Genomic DNA, 13,666 nt, shown 5'->3' with positions numbered 1-13,666 from the left:
GTTATGGGTTCACAACCCAGTTCTGGGTCCCGGCCCACGACTTGAAGGGCAAATGTTTAAAAGATAACCTCCCACAACGAGTGGACGTAAACAATACGCACGTCACACTGGGCGAACAGGACGTCCTTGAAGCGGTTCAATAGAACGAGGACGGAGGGGACCAGGATCATTTCGGAGCGGCGCTTCCATTATTCCGCGAGAGGCTGATTCGGGAGGGGGCTTGACGTTACAGCCTCCCGCACCTTGGAAAGGATGCAGCGAGTATCGGGACACAAGTACACACACAAACGCGCAAACAAAGTGGACAAACCCTATATGAGTGTCAGCCGGCTTATGGTTCACATTTATGCTCGATAGCGACACGAAACAGGCACGACGTGTAACAATGCTTTTGCTTTCACAATGGATGCCCCCTGGGGGGAAAGGGGGGGGGGGAATACGTGCATGAATGGAACTGGGAATCATAATTCAGAGAAGTATTTGCCAATCAGTTCCCCACCTAAGAGCTTGGAACATTTCCGGGAAAATGCCCGAAGACGGTCGCGTGGCGAAACCGAGGACGTGACATTGCGAGGGAGAAGAATTTCAATCCATTTCGCTCATTTCACAATCGCTCCGGGTAAAATGTCATGAATGCGGCTGGATTCTGAGATGTTTTGTGTGAAGTACTCATATTAATTTACAGAAATTTCAGTCATGGTCCCGCACGCGTTATATATACATAACCATACACAGTAACATAAATGATCACAAAAGCGCAGACCTCCACCAAAACTGGAAACATTTTTTTTCATTCTTTATCTATTTGTTTGTTTGCAGGCGGTCTATCCAAACAATAAACAAACCTTATCCAGATTTAAAAAAAAAAGTCATAAAATTTAAGGGTTCTTCCTCTATAAAGTTCAGACCCAACCGCAGCCTGCCTGACCACAAAATAATTTGAAAAATAATATTTGTAATTATTTTCTAAAACGCGCTTGTACCTAGTTATAGGGACTGATGGGTCAATAAAACGTACACTTAAAGTAATCACTCGTTGCTACTTTAACTTCTGGCTAATTAAAAGCAATAAAGCTAATTCTGATTCTGATATCATTGTGACATATTATAAATCTGACATCACTCCATCAGACCCTCGACTCCTTTTTGATAACAAAAAGAGCTTATATCGCAAGAAAAAAAGTTTTTTGAATTTGACACACCACAGGTGTTGTTGACAAAAGAAAAAAAAATCACCAAGTACAATACATAAAATGAGTCTTCATAATCATATAAATAAAACTTGTCAAACAGTTAAATGCGCTGAAACCGCACCCGACTCAATTGATAACTTTCAGTTTAATGCTGCAGATAGTAATGTGTGCATTCGCTATGATAATGTTAGCATAAATGTGACGTAAAATCACATTATGAGGCTCCCCTTCAGAAATGAATAGTTGCGGAGCACCATAATCATAAAATAAGCACATAAAGCAAATTGCACTCATTGGTGAGGAAATAATGTGTTTGCCTACCGGTTGCCCGACGAACGTCACTGGGCAGCTCCGGATCTTACATCGCGAGGTCACAGGCAACTCCTGCCGGATGCGAATGTGTGTCACTGGGTCCCGTTTTATCCGTGCCGCCCCAAATATTTGGGGAAAAAAAAATGTTAAAAAAATGTACACACTGAGTACTTCACATACCGTAATTTCCAGCCTATAAGCCGCGACTTTTTTCACACGCTTTCAACCCTGCGGTTTATGCGGCGATGCGGCTAATTTGTGCATTTTTTCTAACCGGCGCAAGGGGGCACTCGAGCAGAAACAGTAAGGGTCAGACCGGTGGATGTAATGTATTTGCCGAGGAAGTGATTTTTACCGGTATGTTGTTTTTTTTTTTTTTACTGGCCCATTTAGCGTTGTGCTAGCGTGTTGCTGTCGCATCTCAGTGATTTTTACCGGTATGTTTTTTTTTTAATCAGCCCTGTTAGCACCACGCTAGCGTATTTCTGCTGTCTTACTGCCGCGTCTCACTGATCTAGGTATTTATTTATTTTTTTTTAACCGGCCCTGTTAGCGCCACGCTAGCGTGTTTCCACTGTGTTACTGCCGCGTCTCACTGATCTAGGTATGTTTTTTTTTTTTTTAACCGGCCCTGTTAGCGCCACCCTAGCGTGTTTCCACTGTGTTACTGCCCCGTCTCAGTGATCTAGGTATGTTTTTTTTTTTTTTTTAACCAGCTCTATTAGTGCTGTGCGGCTAATTTGCGCATTTTTTTCTAATGGTTGCAAAGGGGGCAATCGAGCGGAAAAGGTAAGAGCGAAACCGGCGGAATATATGTGCCGGGGTAGTGACTTTTACCGGTATGTTTTTTTGCCCTGTGCGTCACTAGTGTTAGCATTAGCACAGCGCTGCTATCGTTAGCGTTAACGTGGCGCTGCTAGCATTAGCATTAGCACGGCGGCGCTGCTAACGTTAAACTCTCTGTGTACCGTCTTTCTTTGTAAATATCTCGTGTTTCAATGTGGGTACTTGCGGCTTTTACGCAGCTGCGTGCCAACGGTATTTCCTTTACAAATGGACTGGGTGTGGCTTACAACCAGGTGCGCTCCGTAGGCCGGGAATTACAGTGGGTAATTCCTAAAGATCAATTAACCGAGCTCCTGTTGGTACCGGAGAGTCCCAGGCCGTTCTGTGCACCGACTTGACTTCACGTCACACAGTGCGCCGTTGTTTTCGACAAGTTCACGTCGGGCTGATCCACAAACGGCGCACGGGCTGAAGGGAGTGTCGGCTAACCCATTAACCGGCCGGAGCCGTGAACACACAAACGCTGCATTTGTGCGCCATTTGCGTCAGACGGCAGCTGTGGTTCTTCCCTCCTGGACCCCCCCCCCCCCCCCCCCAGGCAATACTATGAGAGTCAGCCAGACAGGAATCAGGACTGGGAAAAGAACAACAAACCACTGATGAAGTTCGATGCACGTACCAACGAGGCACACAAATGAGATTAAAGCGGGTGGCGTTCCCGCTCAGGTGACGGGGCTAAGATTCATACAAAGCTGCCGCAATCCACAACACGACATCTGCTATAATCCTCCTCGGCATTGAAGGCGCTAGCGCGGCTGAGCGATGATAACAGGTGTCACGTCGTGTTGAAAGGCGGATTATCCCGCATGTGCCTCGCAAAGACGGTGTGAAACGTCCATGCGGTAGACTCATAATATTGTTTGAAACGCGGAACGTGTAGATCGACATCTACTGTTTGGGATTTCGGGCCTACCCACCCTGCTGGAACTCGAGAACCCCGGGTGGATTAAACCTGCAGAAAATAACAAATGAAAGCGTTTTGGACGGGACTTGGTGTTTATTTCCGCACGATCTTATGGCGGTCTGGATTGGTCCGCTGGTGGGTGGATTCGGGACTTGTTTATTGCGATTTGGTGTTTGCGCAAAATAAAAGCTGTTTACTGACTCGGTAGAACGTCTTAAGGCTAAACGCCGTCTCACAATTGGACCTCTGTATTTGGTGGAGCGGCCTTTCCCATTTAATGAGCTTGACTTGGGATGGATTCGTATCACAAGCATCTTAGCTGGAAAAAAAATAAAAAATATGTGGAAACATCGAGCGTGAGTTATGTTCCTAATCGCAATTACTTTAAAAGTATTAGTCGAAACGTGATTAATATTCCTAGGATGCGAGGAAAACAATCACGTGTGTTTAATACCGTGACCCTATTAGGACAAGTGGTAGAGTCAAAGGATGGACGTCTCCTCGAGTAGTGGCTTGGGTGAAACTGACTTTCATGTTTTTTTAAAGCAATAAAAGTGGATTATTGCTTTAAATATTTCATGATAAACTATCACGGCGATAAATTGCAGCCAACGCGAAACCCTCAATACAGTTCATAAATTTACTGCAGAGTGAATAATATCAGCTGGAAAGCATTGGCCTCGCAGTTCTGAGGACTCGGGTCCGATCCCCTGCGTGCCTGCGTGGGTTTTCTCCGGGCACTCTGGTTTCCTCCCACATCCCCAAAAACATGCAACATTAATTGCGAATGGTTGTTCGTCTGTATGTGCCCTGCGATTGGCCGGCGACCAGTTCAGGGTGTACCCCGCCTCCGGCCCGTTGACAGCTGGGATAGGCTCCGGGGCTCTCCGCGACCCTCGTGAGGATAAGCGGCAAGGAAAATGGATGGATGGATGAAAAAATCGGCAGTTTAACACTTTAAATTGTCAGGTACTGTATGTATGAATAGAGGTTATTGATTTTAATATAAAACTAAATAATAAAATTAAGTCACTGTTGGTGTAGTGGTGCACACGCCCGGCTTTGGTGTGGGCAGCGTGGGATCGGTGATGGTGTTGACATCTGCCCTGTGACTGACTGGCGACCAGTTCAGGGTGTAGGCCGCCTTTCGCCCGAAACTAGCTGGGATAGGCTCCAGCTTTCCTGCGACCCTCGTGAGGATAAGTGGCTTGGATAATGACATGACGTGGCATAATAAAATTACACCATGTCAAGTGTCCTGAGAAACACGTGATATAAATAAAATCCTTTCTTAGCTGGTTCAACTTCAATAATAAAAGTGGCCTGAGCACGAGTCTCGATAGCACAGGTGTCAAACTCTAGGCCCAGGGGCCAGATACGGCCCGCCGCATGATTTTATGTGGCCCGCGATGCCAAATCCACAGCGTCAATTTCCCTGATTCTCGTAAAAATCGGGGAAAAAATCTCAAATTGTCGTGTATCATAAATGGTGAAGTTGAGATATTACGAGGTCCCGCCGCATGATTTTATGTGGCCCGCGATGCCAAATCCACAGCGTCAATTTCCCTGATTCTCGTAAAAATTGGGGAAAAAAATCTCAAATCTCCCAAAAATTGATGACGTAAATATGATGAGACGATTCCAATATTTTTGTTTCACAGTCGTAACGGCCTTCTGGGGGAAACTAGAACTACAACGTGGCCGGCGAGAAAAAAAGAGTTTGACACCCCTGCCCTATCGCAACAATCGAACTCAATGGACTGCACCAACTCTCCTCACCTCAGTTTGGGACATTCCACTTCAAAATACTACCGTGTGAAAGCGCAAGAAACACAGGAATGGACGCATCAGAATATTACAGCACAACAAACAACAACAAATGAGAAAATATTAGGGTTATGTATTTACTTAGGAGATGAAATCTACGCAAGAGGGCTGCAAGAATACAGCCTGCTGTAGAAAAGTAGGGACTGGGGAGTACTGCAGGATCCACAGGGTATTTTTTTTTTTAAAAAAAAGTGATTTAAATTCATGCATCCTCAATGACCAATTTGTTCAGCTAAAGAGGAACCAGCAACTGTTTACATCGCATACACGGCATTGACCCAGCTCGCTGGATATCCCGGCCCCAACTTCTTTGGACCCTTTTTCGCCGACAGAATCCCTTCAATACTGAGCCGTCCTTTGACGAGACAAGAACGAACCGTGCCGGCTCCCTCCGGACCTTTTGATTATTCACCTCGTAAAGCCATTTTGAACAATTTTATGCTTTTAACTGTGCGGGGGGGGGGCGTTAGTTGAAGGCCCTCGTTTGTTCCCGGTTCACAAAGCGAGGACCATGAAGGCATGCACGGATGAGCGGTGGTGGAGGAGAACCTGATAAAAATCACAGTTGACCTTCAAAACGCACACAGAAAAAAAAAAAGAAACCATCTCACACTCAAATATGTCGGAGAAAAGTTTTCCAAGAGAAATCTCTGCTGTTGTTCCGCAGGTGCAAAAGCACGGACGACTTCACAGAACGTCAGCGCCGATGGAATTCCGTCCAGCTCAACGCAGACTCCAAAAATAAGCATCGCTATAGAGTACCGCACGCTCATAGGAATAAGTTACATCAAGCGGTGGCTACATAAGCCGTTATTGTTGGCTTCCTGTCATCGTGGAGACTTTGATGACACGCTTGACGATCAGTTCCGTGTTTCTTACAAGGCCCCCATTGTGTACCGTGTCCGACAAAGAAATGTCGGGTTAAATGACGTCAGCGTGCAGTAGTGTATACAATGTTAGCGTTAGCATGTCTGGCTGACTGAGATGGCGACACCGTGTATGGAATTTTGTCTGGCTGTTGTTGCAAAACATGCAGGTGGTAGATGCTTGTGGGGGTAATTTTCGCCTTCTTCTCCAGGCAGCCCGAAATACTATCCTTCGAACCGCCACGGGCTGCCACAAAATGGCACGCTACCTCGCCAGACATCCTGATCGCGAGATGACAAGGCAAGAAGCGTCCTCCAAAACCGTCCAAGAAATCGAGCCATCAATCGAGCGGCATGTTCATCGGCCGTCCGTCGGTGACGGAATCGCCGGCTACAAACCCAACATCGGTAGCATCGGTACGCTACCACGCCGGACATCCTAATCGCGAGATGACAAGGCAAGAAGCGTGCCCCAAAACCGTCCGAGATATCGAGCCATCGATCGAGCGGTACGATCATCGGCCGTCCGTCGGTGCGGAGGACTACGGGCGCAGCCTCTCGGCTATCCCCAAAACCGTCCAAGATATCGAGCCATCGATCGAGCGGTACGATCATCGGCCGTCCGTCGGTGCGGAGGACTACGGGCGCGGCCTCTCGGCTATCCCCAAAACCGTCCAAGATATCGAGCCATCGATCGAGCGGTACGATCATCGGCCGGCCGTCCGTCGGTGCGGAGGACTACGGGCGCGGCCTCTCGGCGATCCATCGAACCGCCGTAGCCGACGGGATCGCCGGCTACAAACACAACATCGCCAGACATCCTAATCGCGAGATGACAAGGCAAGAAGCGCGCCCCAAAACCGTCCGAGATATTGAGCCATCGATCGAGCGGTACGATCATCGGCCGTCCGTCGGTGCGGAGGACTACGGGCGCGGCCTCTCGGCTATCCCCAAAACCGTCCAAGATATCGAGCCATCGATCGAGCGGTACGTTCATCGGCCGTCCGTCGGTGACGGAATCGCCGGCTACAAACCCAACGTCGCCTCCAGTAGCCGAATCCGGAAGACAACACCCACGGCCCGCGAGATCGACGCTATTGCAACTCCGTTCGGACTCAACAACTATCAGCATCGACTCGACAACAACACGGTCGATGAATGCCCTCTGTGTGACGTCGCCCCCGCTGATCCGCATCGTTTCTTCAACTGCGCTCAAAAACCGACCACGCTGATGGCGGAACACCTGTGGGGCGCCCCGGCCGATGTGCCTCAATTTCCGGACCTCGATACGGAATAACGACCGTCGTACTTGGCTACAACAGCAACAACAGGGGGTAATTTTAATGTGTTCACGTTCGGCTGATCTGTTTTTTTTTTTTGGCTGGGGGCCAGGGGGGCATGATCCATGAAATTGCATCCTGACATACCAAAGAAAATAATGTGGCAGTATGTAAAACTCATTAAGTAGAAAAACATCGTGCAAACGAAGCCTATGGAAGGAAAGCAAAAGCTGTTAATCATAATCTCTCGGTGCTGTGCTGGCGTCAGAGCTGACTGATGTCAGCCCCAAAGCCGCAGCCCCTCCTCCAAATGTTCCCAGGAGGACCGCGGACTGAAGGGCACCCAGCTGATTGTACCGTACGCTATACGAACGGCCTCGTGGTTGTGCATACTGTATATCCTGAGCCTACGTTTGCTGTGAGGTCATTTTAATGACGACAGTCCACAGCGGAAAAAGGAATACGAACGTAGCGGAACACAGGACGCGGCGGTGCGACGCAACTGGAACAACAGATGGCGAGACAATGTGCGCACGCATGTGGCAGCGGAGTCCGCTTCCTGTCTGCAGAGACGCAGACAATAAGCACAAACGGTGCGGCGCATGATCCGAAACAGGGCCCGTCGGGCGTGGGAGGCGTTGGGGGGGAGGTTAGACCTGTCAGACGAGAGGAAAATCCTTCAAATAACCCGGGAGGGGCGAAAAAAAAACGTGCCACTCCATCTTCTCAATAAATATTCGGGGTGAGCAAACGTAAATGTTAAAATCTCTTCGATATTTACAGCTTGCCCACTGGATGACAACGACGGACGAGCAACCGAAGACGAGGGCTTGAAATGAGTCGCGGATTAGTCGACAAGTCGAGTTTACTACTTGCCGTCATCGTCAAACGTTCTAAAATAAATATTGTAATGAAAAATACATATAACATTATTCACTTCGATGTTTATCCCCAAAAATAAATATGCGCAAAATTGCGGAAATGTCATTGGACGTCCAAGTGGAAGCCATATTGCCCGCGACGTCGTCAACAGATGTTACACCGGGGACATTCGCCATCGAAAACAGGTAGCGGCAACTTGCTATGGAAGACGGAAGCTCTTTTCGAAGAAGACAACATCTCACGATCGAGTGAAGTGACCCCATCGTTTCGAACCATATTTAGATGATATGCGGATCACTTTTAACTAACAACACGAAGCTCTCATCCTTTGCACCCGTGCAATCCATTTTTCACGACGAACTGGGTCTTTTTGAAAAGTACGAAGGATGAGTCCATCTTCCCGAGTGTTCACCACAATATGCAGCAATACAACGAGACGGTATTTTGGCTAACACGAAGGAACAAAGAGTTATCACTTCTAACTAATAACAGACTCCCAGATAGTATGTATGAGCCACCCCGGATGAAGCCGTCTGCAGTGGATGAAGCACCACCGAAGCTGTCCGCGGCGGACGAGGGGCCACCAAAGTTGTCCGTGGTGCCAACGGGTACATCGACACATTTAGCACCCCTGAATTATGTATGCGGATCTTTTGTTACATTCAGAGAAGATTACGCCTCCCCAACTATTGTTGTTTTTTTAGTAGCTCTATACACACCTACCTGCCATTTGGAACCCACAAACTTCTGCACCCGCGCAATCCATTTTCACGACAAACCAGGTGTTTTTGAAAAGTATGAAGAATGAGTCCATCTGAATGTACAAGCAATATCCAGCACTATAACGAGCCGGCATTTTGGCTAAAACGAAGGAACAAAGCGTTACCACATCTAACTAACAACAGACTCCCAGACAGTATGTATGAGCCACCAGGGCGGCGTTGCGATGAGCCACCCTGGCTGAAGCCGTGCTCGGCGGACGAGGGGCCGCCGAAGCCGTCTGCGGGGGATGAGGCACCACCGAAGCCGTCCGCGGCGGACAAGGCATCGCCGAAGCCGTCTGCAGCGCTGCTGAAGCCGTCTGCTGTGGACGATGCGCCGCCGAAGCCGTCCGCGGCGCCGACGGGTACATCGACGTATTTAGCACACCTTACTTATGTATGCAGATCTTTTGTTACGTTCTGAGAGGATTACGCCCCCCCCACCAACTATTGTTATTTTGTATTAGTTTTCTACACACCTACCTGTCATTTGGAACCCACAAAGGTCTTATCCCTTGCACACGTGGAATCCATTTTTCACGACGAACCGGGTGTTTTTGATAAGTATGAAGGATGAGTCCATCTTCCCGAGTGTTCCAGCAATATCCAGCAATACGACGAGCCGGCATTTTGGCGAACACGAAGGAACAACGAGCTACCTTCAAGCAGGTAAAACGAGTAGAAACAGATGAGACCACTTGAGTGGGCGTCTGCTAATAACATCACTTCCTGCTTCTTCTTCAGAACAAATCCCTCAAGATGATTTTCATGGCGGGAGTGACAAAGCAATACACGTCAAAATCATGTTGTGTGGGTCCATTCCGGCTGCCCCCCCCCCCCCCCATTTATAACACTAAAAATCACGCGTTTCATGACAGCGGAGCTTTAAAGTCGATTAATGGCTCGGCTCATGTTTTTCGGCATCTCGTTTTCCCAACGAGGCAATTCACAGAGGATTCTTGACCCCTCCACATGCAAGGTCACGCCGTCATCTACTTTACATCCCCCGCGGACTTGCATTTTCCATACCAGTCACGGGCGGCGCAAAAGGTTTAACCGGCGACGCGTGTAGTCCACCTCCATCGGTCCCTGTGACATTTCCCCATTTTTGCCTCTGGCGACCACGTTTTGAATGACAGCTTGCTGTACGTTGCAAAATATAAATCACCGTTCATGCCTTTGTGTATATTTTGAGCACATGCCCACCGGATTACACGCTTCAATATGACAGTCGACACAGCTGACGTCATCACCGTCGCTCGGCATGGGAAGGAGTTTCGATGAATTCTGCTGTACAGTACATCCGGCCTCATTCATCACATGATGTTTTGCTCGGGGGAAATGTTCCGCAAAGAATAGAGTCGGCTGTTCTGAGAAAAGATTTATAACTAGAGGAAGAAGGAATTTCTACCTTTGGCCCAGATAAAACAAGGCAAAAGGTATTGTACGCTCCATTCCTTTGGATGTTTGTTGACACTATTATGCACACACACACGCACACACACAAAAAAAAAAAAAAAAAAATACAGAAAGATTTTCATCAAACTTGGTACAGGAATATATGGAGACATTTTGAATTTTGCCCGAGGGTTTAAGTATGAAAGTAAATATGTGCCAACAGGATTTGAATTTTAAATGTCACAAAAAACAGGATTTGAATATGAAATGTAAAGTGTTCACGTTTTCAATAGTTGTATTTCAGTGTAACTTTTCAATGTTAACAATTCAACCGGCTACAATTCGCTGTCTAAAATTCGCCGTCCGTGCAACCAGGCAAGGGTTACTTCAGGTCAGAACCGAACAGCCAGCCAATCCCAGTGACGCGTTCTCAGTCACGTGACCGCACATACTAAGAAAGAGTGAGTGGATTGGCTGGCTGTGGCACATATTTTTGGAATGGACAAAATTTATGTCATTTTTGTGATATCTGCTGTTTGACAACACGAAGTGAAACAAAAATGACATTTTTCATTATCTTCCTCGATTTTATTGTGAGAATTTTGAGAACAACCTCACATATTGGGCTTGTTTTTGAAGAACACACTGTTGTCTCACAAAGAACTTGCATCTTTATATTTGGGATTTTTTTTGTGTTTTGTTTTATGCATTAGGGGGAAAAAGGTATTTGTTTTGGACAAATAAAGTAAAAAAAAAAAAAAAGAGAGACTACATTATTTTACTGGCCAGACACTGTAAATGTGTAAATGATTTTATCATTTAATTTGATTTAATTTAATTTAATTTAAATAGTGTAGAAGCAGTGGGGGCAAGATATATATATTTTCTTTTTTTTAAAAAATTGTAGCCACATGAGTCGTCACTTTAAACTGCTCCCTTAGCTTTATTGACATTGTTAACACACTTATCTAACTTGCACGTCTTCTAAGGAATAATTCCTATAAACAGAAATGTCTCTTGTTCTTGTTCTTGTTGCCATGTTGTTCCTTGTCCTGAATGTCGTACCAGGGGAGCACCGAGTGCCGGAGAAAAATTCCTTGTGTCTTTTTACACACTTGACCGTTAAAGCTGATTCTGATTATTCGTTGCACGACAGCGAAGCGTCCCCTACGCACGAACGTCCGTGTTATTTTACCAAACACTTTTTTTGCGTCACTTCGATTTGATCTGCGCGGCATTGAGTCAACGATGCGTTATCGGAACTCGGCAAATAATCCTTTGTCCACCTTCAATAGGCGGCTGAGGAAAGACCGGCGAGCGGGGGACTGGGCCGGTGGGTGGCTGGGTGCGGGGGGTCCTTTAATGAGGTTTGTTGCACTGAGGGGGTGCAAAGAGATTCAGATTGGTCACCTTTTAATCTGAGAAAAGAAACAGTAGGACGTCATTGCAGGCTGATAAAATATCAGAAGGTTTTGTCCTTCAGAATCCCTCCATCCATCCATTTTCTTTGCCGCTTATCCTCACGAGGGTCGCAGGTGTACCGGAAACTATCCCAGCTGTCAACGGGCAGGAGGCGGGGTACACCCTGAACTGGTCACCAGTCAATTGTTGGCCACTTCGAGACAAATCACACCTAGGGGCAATTTAGAGAGTCCAACTAATGTTGCATATTTTGAGGGGGGTGGGGGGGGGGGAACCGGAGTGCCCAGAGAAAACCCACGCAGGCACGGGGAGAGCATGCAAACCCCACACAGGCGGGGAAAGGATCGAACCCTGAACCTCAGCGCTGTGAGGCCAACACTTTACAGCTGAGGCAAATGATTTCAATTCTCTAATTCATGTGAACGTTTATATTGCCTAGCAATTAGCTGGCGACCATTCCAGGGTGTAACCCCGCATTTTTTTTTCACCAAAGCCATTTGGGACAGACTCCAGGACAAATGAGGAAAAGCGCTCTTGAAAATGGACAGATGCTCGGACTATAATCGAATTTCGTGCTGTCGTTCAGTGACATTCGCCTCGACGATCGAACACTCATGCCCACAAACAGCCACTCAATGTGGGCAGGAACAAGTTTGGGTTATTGATTATGTGCTGCCCTCCTGTGGCGAAAAAGAAAACAAACTTCTGTAAGGTTAGTGAAATGTTGTTGTTGTTGTTTTCCTGTGAAATATTTGGCAATATTTTCACCCACCCATTTTCTGGGTACACTCCGGACTGGCCGCCAGCCAATTTGCAGGTAACTCAATCAGACAGAATTGGACTCCGTGTCAAATTAAATTTGCATTTTAATAAACTGTGCAGTTTCACTTGGGGTTTAAAAATATCAACACTTTATTATTATTTTATTCATTTTTATGGGTAAAACAACACACCTTGAATCTCCCCTCTGATTTCACACAACCTTTGTTATCTATCATAATTGTGAAAAAAAAAAAAAAGACAATACTTGAAAACGGAAAAGTAGCGCATAATACACGGAAAAATGGATGCGCAAATGTTCGCGTCCATCCACAAAGACGCCACCAGGTGGGGGCCACGCATTACTTTTGTCCAAAAGAACCTCCCGAACTCACTTCGCTGCTTTTGCTTAACTTCAAGATAAAGCCAAAGTAATAAAATTGCTTTGTCACGAGCACAAAAATAACCAGGTGAGTTTTCCTTACCATCGAATAGTGAAAGATTAATAAGAATGAATAAAATCAGAGAATAGGCAAAAAATGAGGAGTGCTGTTACTGCGCATTTTGTTCCGTTTTTTTCACAACTAATTCGCTTCTTTTTCTTGTTAGTTCATCACGTGAGCAAAGTTATGGGAACGGATTGTTTTTAGAGGTATTCCATTGATATTTGAAACACTGAAAACAATTTTGTCACAATTTTGAAAACGATTTTGTGTTGAAATTGTTTTATTGTTCGTCAAAGATGACACGCTGTGGCGACCCCTAACGGGACAAGCCGAAAGGAAAAGGAGAAGAAGAAGATATCTTTGTTCATGATATTGTGCACGGTGGATCAGCTGGTAAAGTGTTGGCCTCACAGTTGTGAGATCCCGGGTTCGATCCCGACCCCGCGCGTGTGGAGTTTGCATGTTCTCCCTGTGCCTGCGTGGCTTTTCTCCGGGCACTCCGGTTTCCTCCCACGTCCCAAAAAACATGCAACTTTTATTGGACACTCTAAATTGCCCCTAGGTGTGATTTGTGAGTGCGGTGCCTTGCGATTGGCTGGCGACCAGTTCAGGGTGTACCCCGCCTCCTCCTTGTTGACAGCTGGGAGAGGCTCCTGTTCTCTGCGAGCCTTGTGAGGATAAGCGGATGGATATTGTGCACAGTTTTAGAGTCTGGACTTTTTTTTTAAATTATTTTACTTTGATTTCCTTCCAATCCTCCTGCCTCGACA

This window comes from Syngnathoides biaculeatus, chromosome 14 (genome assembly GCF_019802595.1).
Source record: "Syngnathoides biaculeatus isolate LvHL_M chromosome 14, ASM1980259v1, whole genome shotgun sequence".
NCBI classification, from domain to species: domain Eukaryota; kingdom Metazoa; phylum Chordata; class Actinopteri; order Syngnathiformes; family Syngnathidae; genus Syngnathoides; species Syngnathoides biaculeatus.
This window is presented reverse-complemented; position numbering follows the sequence as displayed.